Source organism: Silene latifolia, chromosome X (genome assembly GCF_048544455.1).
Source record: "Silene latifolia isolate original U9 population chromosome X, ASM4854445v1, whole genome shotgun sequence".
NCBI lineage: Eukaryota > Viridiplantae > Streptophyta > Magnoliopsida > Caryophyllales > Caryophyllaceae > Silene > Silene latifolia.
In genome coordinates this window covers 58567326-58581119 of record NC_133537.1, presented here as the reverse complement: position 1 = coordinate 58581119, position 13794 = coordinate 58567326, and positions in this window count along the sequence as shown.

The window sequence follows — 13794 nt, the reverse complement described above, 5'->3', positions numbered from 1 at the left end:
GCCACGCTCGGTGACGTAGAAATGCTTTCGACCAGATCGATTTAGATTAGTCGGTTTCGTCTCGATGAAGGTCTCGAAACGATGCAGAGATGTTCGGAGTCACCACCAAAAAATTATGGGATGCTTGGTGATAAGGTTATTTTCAGTCGTTGGCCTATCAAAATAAATTCTAAATTACTACTAACTGATAACTAGTGGCAAGAAAGGGTCAAATCCACAGGGAGGCGAGTTCATTATTCTATTTGCTAATATTTATGTTCGTCTTAAAGGTAACCAATTTCTTGAAGGGTTTGTTTTTTTGATTTCTAACAACTAATGGCAATATAAAATAAAGGTGAATTCAAATATATTTAAAGAGTCTAGGGATCAAGTTCACTAGGTAGTTATCCGGGGATATGATTTAACTAGTTGGGCGAGCAATTTATGTTGTTGTAGGTCATATGATCGGTTGATTCTAATCTCTAGGTCTAAACTTAACATGCGGTCGCTATCATTAAGTCAGCCTATTCAATTGTCATAGCCTATATTAGTCTTAATCCGAGCGGTAATAATCCTAATTCGCAATGCTAATTAACTAATCCTGGCCAGTAATTAATCAATTAGGTTTAAGACAACTATTGAACAACAACCAAAACCAATTTAACTATCAATTCATTATGTAATCCCCTTCTAACCACCTAGACCCCCTTTCACCCTAGATTATGAAATTAGCTACTCATACTAATATTAACAATAACAATAATATGAATGAAAGACATAGTTGCAAGCATAAAAGATGAGCAATGAAATAATTGTATTTAATAAATACCGTAATTAGAGTGTGCTTAGATCCGGAATAATAGCAGTAACACTAAACTAAGAGTTTCCTAGGGTTTTTAGAGTAAAATAAGACGTAAACATAACATAGGGTGAAGATACCTGTAATACTACGGTTTTATGAGTCTCTGGGTACTCTATCGAGTGGGCCTTACTCTGTCGAGTAAGGGTGTGTTGCGTTTTAACAATAGTTTCTGACCTGTTGGGTACTCGATCGAGTAACCTTGATACTCGATCGAGTAGGGGGCACTCGATCGAGTATCTCAGCTACTCGATCGAGTAGCCGGTTTACGGGGGGATGATTTGTCGGGTTTTGTTAATAATGCGATTTGGTATATAATTACTTCCGTCACTTTCTTTAAACACTTTTATAAACCTAATTGCTTTCAAAAGAGAAAACAAACTACGTTCTTCGCATCAATCGCATTGTTGGCAAATCCCGGAGCTTGGAAGGTCGGAATTCATGTTTCTTTATACCTTTGTGATCCTTGCGTCGAGGGTAAGATCTACGTACCGTTTTTATAGTATTTCGTTAAAGTTAGTTAAACCCTAATTTGGGGATTTGGGGGTTTTGTTGTATTTCGTAATTGGTAGTGATTATATGTTTGTATATTAGGAGGAGGATTCGTAGAAGAAGCCTTTTGATATCAGCTGTTGAGACCGTCTGACTGTGTTGCTTTCCAGATAGGGTTTCCGTACTCAGTATTAGTCCCATAATGTGTTCTTGGTGTTTTGTGGTTGTTGAATATTATCATACTCGTACTGTGACGATTGTTGGATTTGGTTGTTGATAGTAGTTGTGATTGTTTGTATCTGTCTGTGTTCTTCGGGGCGCATCCCTGGCTGAGTGGAGTCACTTGCGGGAGTGGCTTCACGCCCATTATTCGCCTTCTGTGGAACCCGCCACAGAAGGGATGTGCACATTAAGGAATTTGGGTTTATCGCTCGACGGAGATGAGCGGGGATTTGGTGGGTACGGCTGCGGTCCGCCACTGGCGGCGTGGAGTGACCTGTTGCGATGGGCACTCTGGCAGGGCTACACACTTTAGTGTGTAGTCAGGATTGTTGAGTTGGGATTGGAGTTCGGAGTATATCTGTGATGATTGAGCTGTTTGTTTATTGTGTTGTTGGTTTATATAAATTGTGTGATTAGTAATGACCCCGTTTATTGTTTTAAAAACTGTGGTGATCCATTCGGGGATGGTGAGCAGTTGTTGAGCAGGTATGGGTCGAGTTACATGAGATAGCTGGGATGATACCACCGTCTGATGATAGAGTCTTCCGCTGTAGCATGATAGTTTCTTAAACATTTCTTTTAGCTGAGTAGACAGCTGGTTTTGAGAACATGTAACCGTATTTTGATATTTTGTTTTGGATTGTAACCTTTCACTAAAGTTATACTATTTAAATGTTGTTTCGTTATTGTCTTATAATTATCATTGCCTCGGGCAACCGAGATGGTAGCATCTTTATACCTGAGTGGGCCTGATAAGGCACTTGGAGTATGGGGGTGTTACAATACCCGTTGAAGAGTCTATCGATCCAAAATACTCAAGGGGGGGGGGGGATTGAGGATTTAAAATTTTTATTACTTTTTCGATTGTATGAATATAATTAATTATTTAAAGTTTATTGATTAAACTTTAACTAATTAACTAATGAATGAGTAAGAACGAAATAAACAAAAGAACGAAAGAGAGAGAGAGACACACCGTTTTTGAAGTGGTTCTGTTTCACAAATCGAAACCTACGTCCACTATTCTCGATTAATAAATTTAGTACCTTTCTACGGATTACAAATTTACTAACCCAACTCGTACAACTAACTATAGTTGTAACTCCATGAGTACCGTTAAATACTCGAGTGACTAACTTACGCTAATAAGAAAGCACTAATGATTCTACTAAAATTTCACGTTAATGAACGAGTAAGAAATCAATTAAACACTATTATCTTATAACGATAACGAAAGAACGAATGCACAAGTTTATAAATCACACGACCTTTTTCGAAAAATATCAAAACGGTTTTTGCTCTAAAATACGGTTTTTGCTTTTTGAAAATATATGAAAGTTATGCTCAAAGGTCTTTTTTTTTTTAATGTAGCAAAGAGTAAAGTATTTATAGCAAAGGAGGAAGCATGACACTCGGTTTTCTCAAAACCCTAGAGGGCGAAATAATAAGATATGGAAATAGAATCATATCTTATTATTTTTATCCATAAAATCTTAGGAAAAGATATAATTTGTTAATAGATTATCTTATCATATATTCACCTAATATTCTTTCCTTAGTTCCCTAGATATGCCGAAACAATAAGGAAAAATCATAACAACTTTCCTTATTTTATTTAAGCAAACTCTTAGAAAAGATATAGGATAAATATAAGATAATCTAAACAAATATATACTAAATATATTTTCCTTCAACCCTACATGGCCGAAATATATGATATGTAAACAAATCATATATTATTATTTCTTTCCTTAAAATCATTAGGAAATAATAGAGAATATTCAAAAGATAATTTTATCAATTATTGTCCTATTATCTTTTCCTTAAATCTTAAGATATGGTAAGATTTTTCATAACAAAAATATTCTTATCATATATAACCATATCATGCTAAATATAAAAGATATGTTAAGATAATTCTAGAGAATAAAATCTTAACAATAATCAACTTATATCATTAGGTTTACGCGAGAGTCCACACGGCTCATATGCCTTGTTTTTCGTGAAAACTCTAGCATGGCAATAAGTTAGATTTAGGGTTTAAGAGTGGATAGTATTAGAAACCCTAATTAGTAACATGGCTCAACTCATAAGTTGACCCAACATAATTACTAATTATAACATTAAAATAAATCCACACTCAATATGAATATGGGCTTCCTCATTAAATAAATACTATTTGCTAAAACATTTAAAAGAGACAAAAACATTTTTCAAAAACAATTTGAAAACATTTTAGTCGTGTATTGTATAAACTTAACATCTCAATGTTATAGTAGAAGAGCTATAACATTGAGCTCTTATATAGGTAATGTTATAACTGTGAAGCTATAACTTTACTAACATAAGAAATCAATTCTCATGTTACCATTACGAGATAATCACCTACGCTATTCTAATCTTCTTAGGAGATCTTCGAGTGTAGGCTACTTCATCATTCAAGCTTGATCAATCTTTAAATGAGCTTCATCTTCTCATGAATGCTTGAATAATTCTTCAATATCTTGTAATATCTTGATCCTTGATTGAGGTCTTGATCATAATATAAACGCATCATACTTCCATCACAATTCCTTAATGCTTGTGATTAATAAGTCCAATCTAAAAGACTAAACAAACAATTACACGCAACGAGTATATAAAATATAAAGCACTCTTGACATCATCAAAACATAAACATATATTCTATATGGTTCAACAAATTCCCCCTTTTTGATGATGGCAAGTGTCCTAAAATTGGGACTAAGTATGTAGTTCCCCCTCAATATAATACCGTCATCTTTATAGATAAAGATCAACGCAAGATCAAACAATTATATTCAATACCAAAGCTTTAAGGATTGTAAGAGACAATCGGTCTTGACAAGGAGTAAGCTTAGGCAAATACTAAAACATGGTCATTTCTTCCCCCTCTTGACATCATCGAAAAGACGAGAACAGACATAAAACGACTAGAATGATATCAACCGAGGCAAGAAATATTAATCAAAGCATATATTATAGTATAAGAACGACTTCAACATAAGCAAGTCCTACATATAAAGTGTGTAATACAAACTAAGTTTAGTACAGATTTTGTAGGAGAGAAGGGAAGTAGTCACTCACCTAACTACGACCTACAGAAGCATGCATGCAATCTAACATGATAGATATCTCTAGTAACCGTACATATACACTCCAACCAATCGAGGTCCAAAACACATGCCGAGGACTTACAAAGTAATGTGAGGTGAGGTAATTGGGTAAGAAGGGGCAAAATAATTTGGATATGTGGAGGTAAAAGCCACGCTAGCACTGATCACAACCAAAAGTAACCATATTCCACTTTCCAACTCAACATAACAGATGATGCACCATGCCAAGTATGGCACAAACTCACTTACATCAACTGTGACACCTCCATACTCCAAGTGCCTTACCAGGACCACTCAGGTATAGGAACGTCACCATCTCGGTTACCCGAGGCAATGAATATCATAAGGCAATAAAGAGACATACTTTAAAAGTAAGTATAGTTTAAGTGATTACATGTCTGAAACCAAAACTGTTAAATGAAATACAATTCCAAAACCAAACTGTCTACTATCCAAAACTGAACAACTAAAGGACATCGTCGACCAACACAATGAAGACTCTTCTAACTGCAAGTGATGACTCATCCCAGCTAGCCCATATGCATGATATCAAACCTGCTCAATAACTGCTCACCATCCCCGAATGGATCACCACAGTTTTACAAAACAAACATCGGGATCAGTACTAATTACACAATACAAATCACGATAAAATAATGCCAAACAGCTCAATCGTCACATCAAACCCCAAACTCCATAATCAATCTCCACATAATTGACTACACACTAAAGTGTGTAGTCCTGCCAGAGTACCCATCGCAACATATACTCTACACTGCCAGTGGGGGACCGCAGCCGTTCCCACCTTAGCCCTGCTCATCTCTATCGAGCGATAAACCCATGTTCATTAATGTGCACATCCCCTCCTGTGGCGGGTTAAACAAAGGGCGAATCAAGGGCGTGAAGCCACTCCCGCAGGTGACTCTACTCAGCCAGGGACGCCCCGAAGATCACAGACAGATAAACAGTAATCACAACACAAAACCAACAACCGTCTGAATCAATCAATAATACGAAATCACAACCGTCGGAATCAATCAACAATCACTAACTACACGACAATCACCACATATTACGTAATTAATACTGAGTAGGGAAACCCTGCCTAGAATGCAATCAGTAATCAGACGATCTAGCAACTGTCTCAAAACCTCTCTTCTACGAACCCTCCTCCTATACACATATTCATACAATTACCACCACAACAAATCATAAAAACCCCTAATTCCCAAATTAGGGTTTAATTAACATTAACCAAATGCTATAAAAATGATATGTAGAACTTACCCTTGACGCGAGGATCACAATGATATAAAGAACAAAGGAATCAGACACCTCTAGCTCCGGGATTTGCCAATAATGCGAATCAATTGAACAACGTAGTTTGCAATCTCTCTTTTTGTGTATTAGGTTTGTAAGAGTGTTTAGGAAAAGATCACGGAGTATTATATATATTAATCCGCATTATTAACAAAACCCGTCAAACATCACCCGATAACCGACTTACTCGATCGAGTAAGCCACGTACTCGATCGAGTGCCAAGGCTACTCGATCGAGTACCCTACAGGCAGACTACTGTTTCGTATACCAAAACATACTTACTCGTCAGAGTAAGCCCCACTCGGTAGAGTAGCCAGAGACTCATAAAACCGTAGTATTAGAGTCTTCCCTCCTTAAAAAGAACTTCGTCCCCGAAGTTCAAACCGCAACAAAACAAAAACACACTAACACTCTCCTAACACAACAACAAAAACAAAACTCAACATAAAACTCCAAAACATACTTACCAAACCAAACTCAACCCGACTTAAACAACTACTAACTATATCAAAACAAATGTAAAAACATGTAAAAACTCTTCGCGACCATCTCCTACCCCCCTAAAAGAAACAAGGTTACGTCCCCGTAACCATACATACCTGATAAAAAAGAGACGGGTAGAGCTCCCTCATGGCCTCCTCCGCCTCCCATGCATGTAGCCTCCTCAACCTAATGATTAGACCAAAGAACCTTAAGCAACACTGTCTCACCATGTCTTGTTTTCCTAACCTTTCGGTCAAGAATCTGTTTATGTTCTCTACCTCTAACACTTTTGACGGGTCACTAACATACTTTCGCAGCTGAGATAAATGAAACACATTAAGTACCCTATCCAACGCAGACGGTAAAGCCAACCGATAAGCAACCTCTCCAACTTGGTCTAAGATCTCATATGGTCCTATGAACTTCTAACTCAACTTCCCTTTCTTACCAAATCTTATGACCCCACGCATAGGAGACACTTTCAAAAGAACCTTTTCCCCAACCTGAAACTCTATATCCCTGCGATGTAGATTAGCATAACTCTTTTGTCGATCCTGGGCCGCTCTCATCCTCTGTCTGATCAGCTTAATCTGCTCCACCATCTCATGTACCATCTCTGGTCCTAAAACCACTGCCTCAGCACTATCATCCCAACAAATCGGACTCCTACATCTCCTCCCATATAAAGCCTCCAATGGCGCCATGCCAATACTGGTGTGATAGCTGTTGTTGTAAGAAAACTCAATCAAATCTAACCTCTGTTCCCAGCTACCACCAAAATCAATAAAACAAGCTCGCAACATATCCTCTAGAGTCTTGATGGTCCTCTCAGTCTGGCCATCTGTCACAGGATGAAATGTTGTACTCATCTTCAATGTAGTTCCCAAAGACTCCTGCAACTCTTTCCTAAACCGTGAGATAAATCTCGAATCTCTGTCAGACACTATATCTTTAGGCACCCCATGTAATCTCACTACATTCTTCCGATAAGCCATATCTAACTGTGCCTTAGTCCATGTATCTTTCATTGGCACAAAATGAGCTGACTTGGTTAGTCGATCCACTATAACCCATATCATGTTGTTACCCTGTTGACTCTTCAGTAAACCCACGATAAAATCCATATAAATGGACTCCCACTTCCACTCAGGTACCTTAAGAGACTGAATTTTACCTTGTGGTCGTCGCTGCTCCCCTTTCACTCTCTCACATGTCAAACAACGAGCCACAAACTCAGCTGTTTCTTTCTTCATCTCAGGCCACCAGAAAGTCTTCTTCAAATCATTGTATAGCTTGTCACCACCTGGATGTACCGAGTATGGTGTACAATGAGCCTCTGTCATGATCAGCTTTTTCAGCTCCTCATCATTAGGGACACACCACCTCCCATCAAACATCAAACTACCATATGTATGAATAGAGAATCTAGACACCGTCCCTTTCTCTACTTCACCTCTCCACTCCACAATCTTGGGATCCAACACCTGTTTATCGCGAATATCAACATAAAGATCAGGCTGCACTGTCAAATCTCCTATAGCATCCCCTTTCTAGATCATATGTATCCCGAACTTCCCCACCTCATCTCTCAATCTCATCAAAGATATAGCTATGCACAAAGAATGCACACTCTTCCTGCTCCAAGCATCTGCAACCATATTGGCTTTCCCTTCATGGTAGATAATATCCATGTCATAATCGCCAATTAACTCCATCCACCTCCTCTGTCTCATGTTCAACTCCTTTTGAGCGAAGATGTACTTGAGACTCTTGTGATCTAAAAATACCTTAAAGGTCGCCCCATATAGGTAATGTCTCAAAATCTGAAGAGCAAACACAACTGCGCCCAACTCCAGATCATGTGTAGGACAATTCTCCTCATATGGGTTCAACTGCCTAGAAGCATAGGCAATCACTTTCCCATTATGCATTAACACACAACCCAACCCATTCTTTGAATCATCCATATACACCTCAAAGTTCTCACTCCCCTCAAGGAATGCTAAGATTGGAGTTGTGGTCAAACGCTCCTTTAATGTTTGGAATGCCGTCTCACAACTTTCATCCCAACGAAACCTGTTCTCTTTCCTCATCAAAGTTGTCATAGGTCTAGCAATCTTGGAGAAATCTTTCACGAACCGTCGATAATATCCTGCTAAACCCAAGAAACTCCTGATCTCAGCTACATTCTTTGGTGCTTCCCACTTGGTAACTGCCTCAATCTTTGCAGGATCCACTGCTACCCCCTTCTTTGAAATCACATGCCCCAGAAAAGCAACATACTCTAACCGAAATTCACACTTGGAGAACTTCGCATACAACTCATGTTCCCTCAAGGTCTGCAACACAATCCTCAAATGCTCCTCATGCTCCTCCTTAGTCTTAGAAAAGACTAAGATGTCATCTATGAAAACCACCACAAACTTATCCAAGAACTGACTAAAGACTCGGTTCATCAAATCCATAAACACAGCTGGTGCATTAGATAACCCAAACTATATCACTACATACTGATAATGACCATACCTCGACGTGAAAGTTGTCTTTGGTATGTCCTCCTCTCTAATCTTCACCTGATGGTAACCTGACCTCAAATCAATCTTAAAAAAGACTGTTGCACCACTCAACTGATCAAACAAATCATCTATCCTTGGCAAAGGATACTTGTTCTTCACTGTCACTCTGTTCAGCTCCCCGTAGTCTATGCATAACCTCAAGCTCCCATCTTTCTTTTTCACAAACAACACTGGTGCTCCTCACGGTGATACACTAGGTCTAATGTATCCCCTCTCAATGAGATCATCTAACTGCTTCCTTAGCTCTTCCAGCTCCTTAGGACCCATCCGGTACGGTGCCTTAGAGATTGGCCCCGTCCCCGGTTTCAGCTCAACACTGAAATCTATGTCGGGTAAATATAGGCCTTTTAATTTTTAGTGTATTAGTTATAGGATTTAGATTTATATCTCGCGAATTTTTATAAATGAAAACTAATATTAAAACTAATCAAAATAATTGAATAATTCCATGAATTGTGTTTTTTATGCAAATATTTTAACTACATCAATTTTTTTACAAAAATCTTTTTTCGTCATGAAGTTAATAATAGGAGATACAGTTTTTATGTATAGATTATTTTAAATAGAAAATTAGTTTAACAAATGAAAATCTAATTTGTTTCCATATATAAGTTTGAGCACTTTGGAGGGAAAATTTTAGAGAAGTTGTATTCTCTTAGTATATAGGAGGATTTATACTTTTAAAATTTGCACCTCATTAATATTTATCAGTTTACTCCATTGTATTTTGATATGAAATGAAAAAATTGAAATGAAAAAAATTGAAATGAAAAATCGAGTGCCCAACCTACTCGATCGAGTGCCTCGACTCCAGAATCTGACCAGAAACGTTTCTAACACATACTCGATCGAGCCTCTAACCCACTCGATCGAGCTGACCCCACTCGATCGAGTGCCCAAAATCTCACTTCTGCCCAGAAAACGTAAACTACCCACTCGATCGAGCCAGAACCACTCGATCGAGCCATGCTGACTCGTAAACACTACCCTCATGTTCATATTACTTTCCCAACATTATATACAACTCCTATACTTTCAACATAACAACAAAAACTATGCATGCAGATATACGCAACTCTTTATATACTGAACAAAACAATTTACTTCATTTCACTAATATGCCACATTATAAAACAAACAACATGCCTTCATCCAATCCTACATATAAATCACATATTTTTTAACTTCTATTCCACACCTTCACTCCTCCACATTCATGCATCCATCAATACACACCACATGCTACTATATAGATACACAAACCAGAAGACACCACATACGATCCCGACATGTACCCCATGTGACCGGTTCAAAATTGCAGGGCGAGTTCGCGACTTTAGGATGTCTTCCAAGCCTGTGCATTAGGTCCTACAACTTCTACCCCGGGTTCATTTTAATTTGACTCCCTATGTTCATTAGGTTCATTGGTTACAGGTTTCAGGATCGTCGCTCTGATACCACTTTGTGACACCCCCATACTCCAAGTGCCTTACGAGGACCACTCAGATATAGGAACGTCACCATCTCGGTTACCCGAGGAAATGAATATCATAAGATAATAAAGAAACATACTTTAAAAGTAAGTATAGTTTAAGTGATTACATGTTTGAAACCAAAACTGTTAAATGAAATACAATTCCAAAACCAAACTGTCTACTATCCAAAACTGAACAACTAAAGGATATCGTCTGACACAGCGGAAGACTCTTCTAACTGCAAGTGATGACTCATCCCTGCTAGCCCATATGCATCATATCAAACCTGCTCAATAACTACTCACCATCCCCGAATGGATCACCAGAGTTTTACAAAACAAACAACGGATCATACTTCCATCACAATGAGCTCTTTTATAAGTAATGTTATAACTGTGAAGCTATAACTTTACTAACATAAGAAATCAATTCTCATGTTACCATTACGAGATAATCACCTACGGTATTCTAATCTTCTAAGGAGATCTTCGAGTGTAGGCTACTTCATCATTCAAGCTTGATCAATCTTTAAATGAGTTTCATCTTCTCATGAATGCTTGAATAATTCTTCAATATCTTTTAATATCTTGATCCTTGATTGAGGGCTTGATCATAATATAAATGCATCATACTTCCATCACAATTCCTTAATGCTTGCGATTAGTAAGTCCAATCTAAAAGACTAAACAAACAATTACGCGCAACAAGTATATAAAATATAAAGCACTCTTGACATCATCAAAACATAAACATATATATTCTATGTGGTTCAACAAACATAACATAGGGTGTAGATACCCGTATATGTCGATATTGGAATTTATAGAAATCCCGACAAAACACCCGATGATGATATGACATATGTTTACTTACATTGCTTGTTAGCGGGTTTCGTTTTGTGATGTGGGACAAGCGCTATTTAACGGTCTTATAATTTAAATAAAAATTTAAATTATTTCGAAATAAATGAAACTTATTTCATCGTTTTTCGTATTTTCGAGTTTATTTAAAATTTAACCTTTTACAGTTTATTTGAAAAATAAATTGTTGTTCAAAGTTTTATTTTTTGAATTTATTTGAAATAAGATTTGTGACAGTTTCATTTTATCGCTTAATTTTTAATTTGAAAACTTAATTTAAAGCGGTTTTAAACGAGGTTTTTAAACGGCTTTTGAGCTCGATTTTATGATGATTTTAAGCTAGATTTTTGGATGGATTTCAACAAGTTTCGAGGCTCGCTTTGACACAACCCATTCCCCTTTTGCTCCCAGATTCGAACCCCACTACGCTCACCTTTCCCTTCCCTTTTTTAACCTCAAACCCGCGACACCAACAACACCCCTCCCCTGTTTTTCCCGAGCCCACACCAAACACAAAACACCTCCCAAACACCAACCCAACTAGCCCAACACCACACTCCCACCTTACTCATCAACCTAACACTCAACCTGACCCAAACCCATGCCCAAACCGTACCAAACTTGCACCCATAAGCCCTAACCCATACCCTGTTTTGCCGCGCAAAATAGAGGGCTCCCGAGTCCCCTTTTCGAGCCCTATCCAAACCCACTCCACTTCTCTCGTTTTCCTTACTTGCTACCCAAGTATAGAAGATATTCTACCACATCTAAACAGCTCATTAGATCTTCACAAAACTGAAATAATCCCCTTCCTTATCTCTTTCCATAACCGAAATATTCACATTCCACCTTCCATTTTCCATCCCAAATCTCTTCCCCCTTCCACAATCCAACCCTACACCAGTTAAATGACCTAATCCTAGCCCCCTACCACGTTTCCTATATAAACCAACACCCACACACCTTAAAACAGGACGAAAAAAGAGACAAAAACCACAACATTCAACACGGCTCAAAACCCTAGGAAACTACCATCAATCTCGCGTAAGAAAGATGCCCTAAACTAGTCTCATACCCAGACACAAAGTACAAAGTTCATACAAAGGATTAGATAAGCATTAGAGCATCGATTTGCTCTCTTTTTTGTGTTTTTCCGCGTTATAGACAACCATTGTTATCGTCCAATTCTCGTTATGTTTAAGTTGGGTTTACTTCTGTTTCTTACTAGGTTTTGAATCTTTGGAGTCTAAGGATTCTAGAACATCGTTCATATTTAGATTTGAACAAGAAACGAAGTCACAATCTTTGTTTTAAAATCGTTGTACGAAGTACAACCAAATCGCGTTTTCTGAACTCGTGTGAATTGCACCTGTTCTCACTCGTTTTTAATCATTTCAAGGTACTTTTTATTTCTGTTTTTTTTGCTAAAATTAGATCTTTGAAGTCTAAGGATTCCAGAACATCTGTCGGATTCAGATTTGATTAAGAAACGAAGTCACAATCTTCGTTTGAAAATCGTTGCACGAAGTGCCTTTTTACGCGAGAAAAATGTTTTGTTTTTCGAAATTGATTTTGTTAAATTGTTTCGAAATTTGTTTTACAATCGTCGACGACGCGCCTTCTAAGAAAAGCTTGCATACGGGATCCCGAGTGGTGTCCAAGTTTACATGTAAGTCGAGGGTGCACAAAATCCCGTCTCTTTTCTTTTTCTTTTGTCTCGTGTATGTCACGGCCTAAGGCCTTTTTTTATCGCTTTTTATCGTCTTTTAATTATCATCTCATGTTAGTTAATATGTTTCGTAATTAATATGTTAATGATGGTTTAGTTGCTGTTTAGAATAATAGTGTGCTAATCATATGCTTGTTTTTATTATACGACGATAACATGCTAATTAGAATAATCACATGTTTAGTCTAAAAAATAAAACAATTTGTTAATTGTATGACGATAATATGTTTTAAATTAACTAAAATAAAACTTTAGTTAGTTTATTTCGTTTTCACATGTTTAATATTTTGTTTTAATTTTAATTATGAAATAATTAGATTAATTCACACGTTAGACTTTTTTTATTTGATTAATGATCCATGTATGTTATTTGTATCGTTTATCATTGTTAAATTGCAACTTGGCCAAATTAATATGTGGAATGCATGTTAAATGAATTAGACAATCATAAGTCATAAAAAACCCGACATAGGATTTTAAGTGAATTTCTTTAAAGAATTTAATGAATTCATCTTTTCTTATGACGATTTCTCGCTAGATGAAATCCCTAAGAACTTTGTGCTCATTGACATCCCAAAGTTTAAAGTAACAAAGGACCCTCTCCAACATATTCGGTCGTACAACGAGCACCTTGACATCCCAAGTACTATGAGGACTCTGGGAG